The sequence below is a fragment of the Panthera leo genome, chromosome B1 (assembly GCF_018350215.1).
Source record: "Panthera leo isolate Ple1 chromosome B1, P.leo_Ple1_pat1.1, whole genome shotgun sequence".
NCBI classification, from domain to species: Eukaryota; Metazoa; Chordata; class Mammalia; order Carnivora; family Felidae; genus Panthera; species Panthera leo.
In genome coordinates, this window is record NC_056682.1 from 186,855,727 (window position 1) to 186,870,004 (window position 14,278).

The 14,278-nt window shown below is 39.8% G+C and overlaps 1 long non-coding RNA gene across 4 annotated transcripts in view; it reads right to left on the reverse strand.

The window, feature by feature from the left end:
• The window catches only part of LOC122218575, a 40,392-nt gene that overhangs the window by 15,842 nt on the left and 10,272 nt on the right, over positions 1–14,278 (reverse strand). For 3 of the 4 annotated variants that reach the window (XR_006202010.1, XR_006202009.1, XR_006202008.1), the window contains exons 3-4: positions 6,791–7,049; positions 5,201–5,267 (exon numbers count right to left, since the gene is read on the reverse strand). This is a non-coding gene — a long non-coding RNA (uncharacterized LOC122218575). The remainder of the gene's footprint in view (positions 1–5,200; positions 5,268–6,790; positions 7,050–14,278) is intronic. The other variant, XR_006202011.1, reaches the window with a different exon arrangement.

The following is a 14,278-nucleotide window of genomic DNA, read 5'->3' on the forward strand; positions in this document are numbered from 1 at the left end:
GTTTGGCGTTGGCTAGAAAAAAATGTAAAGGTGGAGCCAAAGTCCTGTTCTGGAAGTTTATGCCCATAAGAAGCTAGACTAATTGCATAATGAAAAACATTGCTGTCTTTGTTAGGGGCTAAAAGGCGACTGCAGAGATAGAGCGTTAACTGGCTTTCTCTATCCATGAATATCTCTCATGAAGATGTTTTTTCCCAATATGGCACAGTCTCTGGAACTTCTGGTATATACTCTTACTTAGCAACCATATCTAGTATCATGGTTTTAAACACAATGTAGATGATGATGACTTTCAAATTTTTATTCACAGCTCAAACCTTTACCCTGAGCCCCAGATTCGTATATCCTACTGCCAAATCAACACCTCCACTTTTGTGTCAAAGAGGCATCTCAAAGTCAACATGTCTAAAACATTACTCCTGATTATTTCCTCCCCCTCGACAAAACTGTCTCTTCCCAGAGTTGTTTCTATCTCAGAAAATGGCAATTTCATCTTTCCAGGGGGGCAGACCAAAAATGTTAGAGTCATCCTTGATTCTAGTCTTTCTCCCCTGCTCCATATCCAATGCCTCAGTGAATATTATTAGTTTGAACTTCAAAAGAATCCACTAAGGAGGGTACTTGTAGTGAGCACTGAGTAATACATGAAATTGTTGATTTGCTATATCATGCAACCGAAATGAATATAACACTATATGCTAACACTATTGAAATTAAAATAAAAACTTAATTAAAAATGTATATCCAGGGGCTCCTGGGTGGCTCAGTCGGTTGAGCATCCGACTTCAGCTTAGGTCATGATCTCACGGACTGTGAGTTCGAGCCCCGCGTTGGACTCTGTGCTGACAGCTCAGAGCCTGAAGTCTGCTTGGGATTCTGTGTCTACCTCTCTCTCTGCCCACCCCCCCCCCCATGCTCTGTCTCTGTCTCTCTCTCTTTCTCTCTCTCTGTCAAAAATAAACATTAAAAAAAATTTTTTTTAATATATATCCAGAATCTGTAGAAGAAGCAAGGCTTTTGAAACTATTTAGCACCCCACACCATAAATAGCCACAGAAGTATCAATAGCCATTAACAAGACCCCAGTAACATCCTAACTGATCTTGTGTTGATAGGATGCTTCTGACGCGGCTCCCACTGATCCCCCCTCCTGGTAGCCGTGTCCTCCTGTAATCCCCTCCCGTTAAATGTGGGCTAGACCTAATGACTTACTCTTAACGAATCAAACATAGTAAAAGTGATGGGATATTACTTCTGTGACTAAGATACAAGACTCTGCCTTCCATCGTGCTGAGATTTCTCTCTTTGTTCTTCATGCTAGCTAGCTCTGATGGCTAAGACTACCTGGGATGGCACTGTGGACACTTCCGGTCATCAGCCAGCAAGGAACCGAGGCCCTCAGTCCAACAGCCCATAATAACTGAACTCCGCTCACAACTCTGAGTGAGTTTGAAGGTAGATCCTGCCCCACTTGACCTTGAGATTACTGTAACCCCAGCCAACACCTTGACAGTAACATTGTGAGGCCCTAAAGCAGAAACCTAATCCATGGCTCAATTCTTGAGCCATAGAAACTATGTGAAATCGAATGTGTTTAGCTCACTAAGTTTTGAGGCAATTTGTTACAGGGCAACAGCTAACACCTCTCTCCAAAGTCAATTCTGAAATAGCAGATGACTTTTTTTAAAAGTCAAGGCACTCCTCCACTTAAAATCTTTCAACAGTTTGCAATCTCACTTGGAGTATAAGCAAAAACCCTACAATAGCTTCACATGGCCTCCTGACTTTTGTTGGACATGCAAGCATGCTCCTTTTTCAGAGTAGTTACACTTGCTCATCTGCTTGGAAGACTTTTCTCTAGTAGCCACATGGTTTGTTCCTTTCCTTTTCTTCACCTCTGCTCAAATGTCTCCTTATCAGTGAGAACTTCCCTGATTACCCTATAAATTATCAATGACTTCCCTCCCTGATACTTCCTATCTTCCTTCCTTACTTTATCTTTCCTAGCATATGACCTACACCTTTTATTGTATACTTGTGTATTGTCCTTCTCCCCTTGCTAAAAGAAAAGCTCTAGGAAGAAAAGGACTGATTTATTCATTGCTGTATCTCCAGCACTGGAACAGAACTTATGACATAGTAAGCTCTCAGTTTGTTGAACAAATGAGTGAGCTTCTGGTTCTTTAGAGGTGGAGTTGGTACATTTCAAAGTTGTAAATGTTCGGGCACCTGGGTGGCTCATTTGATTAAACATCTGACTCTGGACTTCATCTCAGGTCATGATTGCACGGCTCATGAGTTTCTGCCCCACAGTGGGCTCTGTGCTGACAAAGCAGAGCTTGCTTGAGATTCAATCTCCTTCTCTCTCTGTCCCTCCCCCGCTTGCTCTCTCTCTCTCAAAATAAATAAAAATAAACTTTAAAAAAAGAAAGATGTAAATGTTTAATGGGAGAAAAACAAGGATGAGACAGAGCCCTACTCAGGAACTGTATAGCAAACAATACACAAAACGCCATAGGAATATGAATTGCTATTACAATCTACCATTGGTTAGGATAGGAAGCAAAATTATAATTTAATGCTATTATAAGCTAGTAATTTTTCACATAAAGAAAAAAAATCTGTTCCATAATCACAGACTGTACCCCTAACCTTGGCTAATCATCTTGCAAATGCATGCGATTAGTCACAATGGATAATGTGAAAGGGAGTGCCAGTAGCTCAGGCAGCACAATCCATCACCAACACAGGGGAAATAACTCAAATTTCGTGTCCTACTAATGGCGGGTCAGTAGCATCAATTTTGTATTTGAAGGGCAATCCAAACCAAATTCCCTAAAATGCACCAAAATTTTGATAACTCCTCTCTGCTAAAATGAACATCATCTAGCAAAACAACAGATTTAACATTGAAAGAAAGTGCAGCAATTGGGAAAGCAAGCGAATTAAAAGCATAAGAACAAATCACGCAAGGCAATCTTGTTGGTTGTTTTGATAGAACGTCTAAATATATGGCTATTTAAGGGAACAGTATTTTATCAAAATGTCAGAAAACCTTACTCATTTTTTATGGAATCTAACAATTTGGCTCAAATCTCCCTTCAGTACAAAAACTGTATACTGAAAATGGGTCAAAGGTACAATATATGGCCCTGTTTGAAATTACCAGCACATCAATCCTACGATATAATGTTTTAAGACCGGAAGATGAATAGAAAAGAGTAAGAAGAACCTCTAAAAACAGTCAGGAAAGTAAAAAGCTAAGTACATTAGGTTATCAAAAGACATTAGAGATGACAGAAAGGGATTTTCAACTATTTGGAGCTAGAGGAAAAAAAACTGATGGGATAGGCTTACCATTTAAAGAATATAATGCTAACAGGTGATAGGACACTAAAATATTTCTATTCGGTCTCCTTCAAGTTGAAAAGGTCCAATTTAAAGAAAGGAATTATAGCCCAAGATAGTTGAGAAGATAGTAAAAAAGGGCACATAACCACTTTAAGTGAATTTAAGTCTGTAAGACCAAGCCAATTCCATCTTCAGAAGCTGAAAGAATTTGTAGATGGGATCTCAGCACCACTATTTGGTATGAAGAAAGGAGTAGAAGCCAGGAAATTGAAGGTGGCTCCATGTTCCTCTTTTTAATAGGAATATTGCAGTGTTTTGTTTTGTTTTAAGTAGCAGACATAGCTTGTAGGCAAAATCTAAGAGTGGATTTATTAAGCATATGCATTTCAAACATCTAGGAAGTAATGTAGGGATGGTTGTGCACCAATAAAGGCTTACAACCACAAGGTCTAAACTAAACTCATTTGCATTCTTGTTTTGATTGGGTTTGTTGCTTGCCTTCTTTTTAGGTCCAGATTTGCTAAAAAGAGCTCCTGAGCTTTGGAGGTAGGGAACTGAATATGGATTTCAATCCTGGCCTTACCACTTTCTTCCTGGGAGATTGTGGGGAATTCTCTCCCTTTTTCTGTCTGTCTTGTTTACTCATAACACTGCCTCAAGGAGCTGTTGTAAGGGTCTTGTAGGCTGATCCGAGTGAAGCGCCTCGCGTAACTTTTGACACACACTTGACTTGGTATTAAGTGTAAGTGGAAATTCTGCATTTCTCTACTTCCATATTCCTTTTTCTCAGTGCAGTCCCTTTGCTCTTTTGGAGCTAGCCTATTTAAAGGATGTGTGCTTTCGGGTTGCCTTCTGTGCCGAGCAGAAAGCTTACTCAGGCAGTTTCAGCTTATGCAAAGGGGAGGCCTAAGATTGCCCAACACTGCCTATATAATGACCTACTGTAAGAGGTTATCAGAAAGCCCCAGTGGCCACAGATTGAACCACCGTCTTCAGTTTTATCAACAATAAAGCTGATCCTCTGATCTCGGGGCGCCTGGGTGGCTCTGTCGGTTAAGCATCCCAATTTTGGCTCAGGTCACGATCTCATGTTTATGAGGTGCAGCCCGGTGTCAAGCTCTCTGTTGTCAGCACAGAGCCCGCTTAGGATCCTCTATCTCCCCTCTCTTTCTGCCCCTCCCCAACTTGTTCTCTCTCTGTCTCTCTCTCAAAAAATAAATAAACGTTAAAAAAAAAAGTTGCTATTTTGATCTTCATCCCAACTTTTGTCTCACTATCATTAGGGGGAAAAATTGGGGGTTCGGGTGAAGAAAACAGTGTTGTCAGCCAGCTGGAACCTCAACAAAGATGATTAACAACAATGATGAGAAAATTAGTAAATTGGGATAATTCTTACATATTTTACACTTGGATCACAGTTCCTTAAATGACAAAATCTTTGCATTCTTTTGAAGAAGATGGTTAAATGTATGGTGGTTAAATAAGTAATAAATTATATACCAAAAGAGCCTCGATTTAATAATACTTAATGTTTCCTTAGCATTTAAGGAACCCTAGATACTTAGCTAAATGCTTCACATGTATCATCTTATTCTTCTCTAACAGCCACTGGATGCAGATACTGAAATTCTCCATTTTACAATTGAGGAAACTAGACCTCAAAGGTTAAGTGATTTGCCCAAGGTCACACAGTTAAGTGGAAAATCAGGATACAGCCTCAGACCTGTGTAATTCCAAAGCTCCTATTCTGACCCAGGGCTTGGCAGACTACATAGCACAGGCCAAATTCGGCCTGTTGCCTATTTTTACAAGTAAAGCTTTATTGGAACTGCCACGCATGTTTGCTTACATATTGTCCATGGCTGCTTCTGCACTGCAATGGCAGAGTCTAGCAGTTGTGACAGAAAGCACATGGCCTGCAAAGCAGAGAACAGTTACTATCAGTGTCTTTATGGAAAAGTTTGCAAACCTCTGCCCTAGTAGAAACCATTCTGTAATGTTCTTTCAATTGAGTATCTTGCCAGTTTCCATCTCGTGTGTAATTTCCATCTCATGACTCAAATCTGGCCCCTCACTTAACACTGGGTGATGAGATAAAAGCTGGGGGCTTTCGGGTGTACTCTTTTATTCAGAAACTAAAATGTAATAAATGACCCAATGGCCCCCATAGTGTTCTTTTTTACTATTTTTTCCTCCCTGGAGTTTCAGCATTGTTCTCAAATCACTGTAAATCCCTTAAGTGGTATCTCTTGACAGTCCCGGATTTGACCTTTTGGAAGAATTAAGACAATTCTTACCCAATACAACTATTCCTAACCACATTCAGGGTTTTTTCACTTTATATTAGGAAAAATTCAAATAGACACAAAATATATAGAGTGAACAGTTAAGTCAAATTCCATACGCCCATCACCTAGGTTCAAAATTATTATCTTTGAGACTAATTTTATCTCATCTATACACTTTATTTCCCCCAGTCCCCACCCCCAAGCCATTTAAAACACATTGCAGGGGCGCCTGGGTGGCTCAGTCGGCTAAGCGTCCGACTTCGGCTCAGGTCGTGATCTCGCGGTCCGTGAGTTCGAGCCCCACGTCGGGCTCTGTGCTGACAGCTCAGAGCCTGGAGCCTGTTTCAGATTCTGTGTCTCCCTCTCTCTGACCCTCCCCCGTTCATGCTCTGTCTCTCTCTGTCTCAAAAATAAATAAACGTTAAAAAATAAAAAGAATTAAAACACATTGCAGACATCATATCATTTCAGCCATAAATACTAAAAGTGGTTTTCAACACAGACCAATAGGTTATCAGTAATAAAAACTATATACTCCTTAATATCTGCAGACCTATAAGTCTGCTCAAATTCTGGTTTTATACTAGGTCTCTGCTTCTGGCATGACAATGTATATACTACATTTTCCATCAAAAAGTCAGTTTAAGAGAACATACTGTTCAAAAGTCCATTAGGAAAAGAGTTCAGAAACTGTTATAACAGTTCGTATCATGTGGTAGGAAGTGATTTCAATTACTCTACCACTGAAGCTCCAGGGGTCAAGAATGAGAGTCTAAGTAATAAAGGAACATGGGGGAAGAAAGAAAGCTACCCAGGCCATGATGTGCCAACAAAAATAATAAATATAACATCTGCCATATATTCTTGAAAGATCCTATACCTGTTTGTTACTGAGACCATTATACATTTCCCAAGACTACAGTAATGATACAGCTGTTACTGTTGGAAGCTGTCTTTTAAGTGTGCAGGGAGAAGTTATAGTCTATCTTTTAAAGAAGCCAGCACAAACTAACCATTTGTAGATGTTCTTGAAAGCCAGAAGTGTAATTTTGCTCTATGCAAAACAACTAAAAAAGATCTGTTGTTTGCTGGCTCCTCAAATATCCCCAAACACAACCTGTGGATAAGACAAAGTTAAGTATATTGCTTACATATTAACGAAGAACACAACCTCTGCAAAGCTTTGGTAATGTCTCTGTGGGGGAACGAATTCAGCATTAATTGAGAATCAGAGATTTAGTTCGCTGGGGAGCTTGATGAGAACTGGGTAAAGATTAAGAGACAATAGTCCAGGGTTGTCAAAAACAGCAGACAAGGATTTTTCAGGCAAGACATTCCAAGAATCTTAGGATGCAGACTGTGTGTTGATGTTTTCCACTGAAGAATTGATGAGTCTTTTGAAAGTCACACCTGTGAAGACAATGGAGTAGTAAAGTCATGTAAAGTAGATGGTTAGGTTATCTGTGGGTAGTGAGGGCAAAATAGGCATTTTAATTCCTTAGTGTCCAAACTGTGGGTAAGGGTTGGTAGTTTCAGTTCTCAACCTTTATCTTCAAGTCAAATAAGTCGTCTTCAAATAGGCCATGGTTAGGTAAATAAGCCATATATGAGATAATCTCTCCATATACATACATGTTTTTAATATAATGTAATCCATAGAGTGTCTAATTAGTCTACTAGATTTGTGGTGAAGGTGCCAGTAGAGACTGAAAATGATTCATTATGTATTTTTCTTCTTCATTTTGGAGTTCAGCCAATCTTTCCTGTGGCTCCTGAGGTGTGGCCCTACTTAACTTTCAATATCCTTAGAGTCTTCTTAGCAATTGTAGAGAACTTCCGGTCACTGCACCCGCAATCATTCAAAGTTCAGGTGGTTAACCCAGACACATCATCAACTGTAGTAAAAGTTGGGTCTTTTATCTAATTCTCTCTCCCTAATGCTTACCCCTAATTACTTAGGACTCAGAAATGTTTTGTTTTGTTTTGTTTTTTTTCATTCCTGTGTTATGCAGTATTTCTGAGATGTCATGGCCATTAACACTATGAAGCCTACCCAAGAGTTGCAATGTAAGGCTTAGAATTTAGTGCTTCTACTTCTCAGTTTTAATCCAATATTTCTGCACCATATTTCTGATATTGTTGAGAGATAGAAGCAGAAAATATTCACCTTTAGCCCAGAAGGCTGACCTATACCCTGCATAGTTCTGATAAAGATCAAATACTGCTGGTTGCTACATCCTTAAAGAATTTCATGACTGCCTGTATATCTCACCAATAGTTAATATCGAACTGAATGATAAGCACCAAAGAAATCTTGAGAAAGTAGTTTTACAAGTAGAAATTTGAAGAAGCCATTTATGATCTAATACTCCTGGCACATTCCCTCCCCCTTGATCATAACCACCAGCTTCATACAGCAAAAGTGCAGGTCCTGTCTCTGTGCTACTTAAATGAACTTACTAAGTTGTACTGTCAATGTCTCAAGAATTCTTTCTTGGCTGTCATGCTTGATGACCCTGCAACAGTATCAACAGATGATGAATCACAGAAACACTTGGGAGGTCCGAAATCATCTTGCAGTTATATGAGTGGGAAAAATCCGAAAAGTTAAATTTCCAGCGTCATTTCCTTAAGCGATCATATCAATATGGCTAGTGTTCACCCATACTCAAGATGAGATTGTGCAGTATATATTCCCATCTACCCTTGAAAGAACAGAAAATCCAAGCTTTCTTTAGGTTGTTAGTGTTTTACTTAGAGTCTAATTCACCTGGAGGATTTGGTCTCTTAAATCGTAGGAGAACTGACTCCTGAGGTGAGACTCTTACCGATTTCTGAACCAATTTACCCTCAAGGCTCCAGTGGAGTAAGATCCTGGTTAATGTGAACATCTTCCACAGCAGCCCCTTCGGCTGCCTTACCCGACTGACTAATCTAGCTTTTCGCCCTAACAATCTTCCTCCACTAATAGACCATAGACTCTCAATTATCTGACCATCTGTTCTGTATTTATCTTGCACAACCTCTCACTCTCCCTAGTAGTCAGAGCCTGCTTCCAAACCGCCAACATTTCCCTGTTGATTGGCTCTTGACTTTCATATTAATGCATGCTCTATATAAGGGGCCACCAACTCTGTTCTTTTCTTGTGTAAGCAAACTACTTGCAATAAAATCCAAACTCAGCTTATCACAAATTGGCAACTCAGAAAGAATATCTGATGGGGAGAGAAGCAGGTCTCAAAGACTTTTAGACTTGTTCTTGGAGATTTCTCATTAATTTCCTCTGCTACTTAAAGAAGGTCTTGCTCCCAGGGTGCCTGGCTACCTCAGTCGGTAGAGTATGCAACTCTTGACCTTGAGGTGAGTTTGAACCCCACATTGAGTGCAGACATTACTTCAAAAAAAAAAAAGGTGCTGCTTCCTCTTTGACATTTTCTTCCAAGATGGGACACAGGACTCTTTCCTTAATTCTCCATAGTGCAGCTAGACCCAGACTGAAAAATTAAAAATAATTTACTGAGTACTAAGAGTGAGAAGGTACTAACAGTGATAGAAATAACAGAAGTAACTTGCTAAAAAATAATCAATATTACAATATGCTATTTATCTATCTCCTACTGGGTGTTTATTGCAGAAATTTCTCTTTGCCTGGTTCCTAGTCTCTGCCCAGCCCCAGGTCTGCCTCGATGGAGCAAAGGTCATTTTCTTCTCACTACCTGGAAATAAACTATGCATGACTGGACTCTTTGGGGACCAGATGTAATTCCCAAAGGAGGATGAAAATTTTCTTTCCCATCTGCATAAGCCATGTTAAAGACAAAAACTGGGGGTGTTTGACTGGCTTAGTCAGTAGAATATGCAGCTCTTGATCTTGGGGTCATGGGTTTGAGCCCCATGTTGGGAGTAGACATTGCTTAAATAAATTAACTTTAAAAAATAAGACAAAAACTGAACAACTAAGGAGAATGATTTTATTCATACTGTTGCAATAGGGACAGCATCTAGATCTGAAGATGAGTTTCTCAGTAGGGTGGATTCACCCTAGACATTTTAAAGAGAGCAGTAGCTAAGTGACAGATGGGGTGATTTGCTGTTGGAATTGTTTTGCAATCAGACAAAGTCTCAGTCATCTCAACAGGAAATTTTTATGTCTATGTCTAGCTAGCTTCAGAGGACATACTTTTTTTTTTAATTTTTATTTATTTAAGTAATCTCTATACCTAACATAGGGTTCAAACTCATGACCCTTGAGATCGAGTCACGTGTTCTTCCAACTGAGCCAGCCAAGCACCCCAGAAGACACATACTTTTAATGTTAGCTAATCACTCATGAGACGAAGAATTAGAAATTGACTAGGGGCAAAAGGGGAAAGGTCTCTGTCTGGCCTTGTTAGTAGGTTCAGGCAATAGAGAAAAGCGATGTGTTTGACCTTGTCACATCACCTTTCCTCTTATTGAAGACAACCATAAAGTTGTCCTTAAATAACTGCAAGGGAAACAAAGCGATGGGGAATGTACAGATCTACGCCTTTGTCATTCCAGATTTGATCTTGGTACTTAAAGCTCAAATTCAGCCTCTGAGTGAGAAGTTAGTTGGAAGTGGAGTTGTTTTGGAGTCTGATGGATCATACACATTTTTGAATCATATTTTGAGACAATAACTACATAGTAGCATTTAAGACTGTGGACAGGATGCATCATTTAACTGTAAGGCATAAGATTACAAGAAGGGTGAGTAATTCTTGCAATATATCCCAAATCCAGGATCCTAGATTTCCATTTCCCATCCAGAACAACATGTCTGATAGGCCATTTGGATCAACTTTTAGAGAGCCAAATAGCCTTTTCCTTGAGTTTAGTGGTTGACTATTCTACTTGGTGTGTGATGTTAATCCAAGTGCAACAAGATGTTTTGGCTATGGAGCAGACGCCTCCCTGACCATCTGGGAAGAGGTTGAGAGCTATATGATTGTCTATAACAACAGGAGCCAGTGAGTTTAAGCTTATTTGTTATGTTTCTATGGCAGAAATGGTATCATTTATTACTTCCGTATGAGTTTGGAGACCTTTCTATTTTTTCCAATTTATAATTTCCATAGTGGATATAATAGCCTCCACAGCACACATAAAGGGAGAATTAATGACCTCTCTATGAACTCTCCTGAATAACTTATATTTGCCTCATTTTGAAGTGACCATTTAAATCTCCAGATGGACACATGGCCAACAGGTGTACTAGTGATTTTAAATAACTGGAAGTCCCAGATAAGGTTTCTGAAGATGTAAGGGAAAAAATGATGTGGGGAAGGCAGGTGTAGGCTTGCTACCACATAAAATGTAATATACTTGGCAGGGGGACACAGGCACTTTGGGGGGTGTAGTAATTAATAATAATAGTTGTAGTTCACCATTGGGTAGATCTGGCAGGAGGCCATAGTCATTACTTAGAATTCAACAAAGTTTGCAAGGTTAGTTGAAAAGTAGTGAAGGAGAAGATGGTTATCAGAAATGAAAGTGCTGATGTGTTTTTTTTCTTATACCTGTTATGGGCAAAGTAGAGTCATGAGTTTTGGAGATTTTTAAAAAAATTTTGTTAACATTTATTCATTTTTGAGACACAGAGTATGAGTGAGGGAGGGTCAGAGAGAAAGGGAGACACAGAATCCAAAGCAGGCTCCAGGCCCTCAACTGTCATCACAGAGCACAACGTGGGGCTTGAACTCATGGACTGCGAGATCATGACCTCAGCTATAGTCAGATGCTTAACCGACGGAGCCACCTAGGTGCCTAGAGTTTTGGAGATTTTAAGAGATGTCTTGATTATGTTGGGAATTGCTGAGAAGTTGGGGTTGATGAAGTGGAAGTGGTTGAATTACCCATATAGACCATTAAGGAGAAAGTCTCCTGGGATGTGTTGAAGGCAATGGAGTGTCCACCCCAGTGGTCAGGTGAGGGATGGGTTGAGAGTGTAGGGACAGTTGAAAAAAAAAAAACCAGAACAAATTGAATGAGGGAGATTTGTTCTCTTTTTGTTTATATGGTGAGACAGGACAGGACAGAACAAAGAGGGGCAAAATCATTTCAAGGTATTGTGTAATAAGGGGAGCATTGGTTCCAAGATTGATGGAAATAGAAGAAACAGTTTGACGAAGAGTAGACAAAGAAGGCAGGGATTAAGCAGGGAACCCCTGGAGGATCTTGTTTTGGAATCTGGGGTTGAAGCTGACCACCTTTTGATGCTCTGTGCCTGTTTGGTGGGGCTTGGGAAAGCAGGGTACTTCATGCTATTCTCTGCTTCTCGGAGCTCTTGAAAGAGCCTTGGTTTAAGGTCTTCTGTTGGATCAGATTTCTATTTAGGTGAGGCTGCCGTCTTCCTTAATTGTGCAACATGAGCTCAAGGTTGTATTCCTTGTAGATTTGCAGCAATACTGGTGGTTAGAAGGACAGAGTTAGGTCCTTTCTACTTGGATTCAGGATCAGTTTTTCAGACCTGTGTTTCCCAGAAAACTAGGTATCTGACCTGAAAATCATGTAAAGGCTGAGGTGGGAACTCTGGGCGAAAACAGAATTGACCTGCTAGTCATAAGTATGAGTGTATTTAATAAGACCTGGGCAGTATTTAAGGTTATTGGATTGAATCATATTAGATCTCCTAAGGTCCAAGAGGGATAGTAGATCTTCCCTGTCCTGACTATTTCATAAGGGCTGAAGTGGGAGGAGCAAATAATGATCAGAGATAAAGGCATGACTTTGAACCCAGGCAAACGCGAGTTCCTCAGGGAATTTGGTTGTTTTGGCCCATTCCTTTTTCCAGAGAATGGTAAGAAGGATGCAGTTTTGTGAGAGTAGAAGCATCTGTTGAACATTAGTGAGTTGAGTGCCTCTATTACTAGAGGGGAACCAAGGGACTGCCCAAGTGGTTATTCTTAGCTACAATGGTGGCAGTGCCTATTTTCAAGGAAAAGCTTCCAACCATCCTGAAAACATGCAGACTATGGTTTAGAACATATTCCTATCCATGAAACATTAAGAATTGAATAAGATCCATTTACCAGTGGAGAAATGAGACAGAAGGAGCTGGCTCTCATCCTTGTCCCACATTTACATTTTTACCAGGATTCTGTTCCTGGTAGATTGAGCCAGTGGAGGTTACCTACTCAATATGAAGGCAGGTGCACTCCCACTAATATTTGTGCAGGAGAACTTTATTTCCTTTGCCATAGTGTCTAATCTCACAGAGGTTATGGACTAAATTGCAGGCAAGAGAAGAGGACAGACCAAAGCAGGTGTCTCCAAAGCTAAAAATAAATAAAGATAGAAATCCCCCCTGTTTATAATTAGCCTTTTCAACTTCAGGTGCTACCAGTTCCTATGCCTTAAATTCCTTAAGAGTTTCTGTGTCTAAAGGAGATTGAACAAGAGGGGCAGGGAGGGTAGTTGAGAAAGAGGGGTCTTGGAAAGCAGTTGTGTTAGTGTATTTGTCAACCAAGGAGTTTACTTTCAGGAGTCTGGCTACTAGTCTGAGGTTTGATTTTAAGAATTTTTCTTGGAATTCCTGGGAATTACAGATTTTTATCATGTCCTTGTCATCAATGTCTGAGGGCCTCTAAATGTTTATGTCTTTTGGCTGATCCTGTTACAGAATGATCTTTCTAGGCGATCCCATTTGGTTTATGTCTCAAATTAGGTAAAGAGTGGGAATATGAAATAAAGGCTTGATCCCAAGTCATCAGCATGAGTTAGTTTGACATAAAGGATATATTTTGTAGAAATGTAATATTGTCTTTCTGAAAGGGGGCCATCAGATCATCTTGGGTGTAAAACACTTAGAAGAAATTTTCATGACCTTATTACTTAAACTTATGTCAGGTAGCATGGGACAAATACAAACAATGAAAGACTGTAAAAGGGTTCTACCACATTCTGGCCTACTTGATGTTATTGGCCCAAGGTCACTTCAGGCTAAGGGCTCCAGAAGCATTCAAAATGCATTTCAAGAATTCATATTGATTTTGCAGTCTGATACCAAAAGAACTTCTTGGGTTAGACTCTTTCTCTCAAAATGGCTCTAAGTGCTTATAATTACATTTCAAACATCTGCTGCAATAATCAGGTCTGTGCTAGTTTTTGCAACACATGGATTGACAGACACCATCCTTACTGACAATAGTTCTGATTCAACCTCAGCATGAGTGGTGAGAATTTGTAGTTGGGAACCTTATCTGAGCTGTCACCATTATGTCTTATCAACTCGAAGCAAATGGCCATCCCCAGATGGATGGTGCAGTCTACTAAGATTGCCTTAAATAAGAATGTTGGAAGAACTGGGCTCCAATGTTCCCCAGATTTTGTTTTGGCCCCAGGGTTAACATTTTCATTTTCAACAACTGGAATTGAATTTTCTGAATTAATTATTGGGGGGAGGAAAGGAGGTGGTGATAATTCAAGACATGTTATGATGGTCTCACCTAGAGCAGAAGTCAGTCTACCATCTATTTTTACGAAGTCCACAAGCTAAGGTGGTTTTTGCAGTTTTAAATGGATAGAAAAAAATCCAAAGAAGAATAGCATTTCATGACACATGAAGATTATATGAAATCCCAATTTTAGTGTCCATAAATCAAGTTTACTTGGAACAC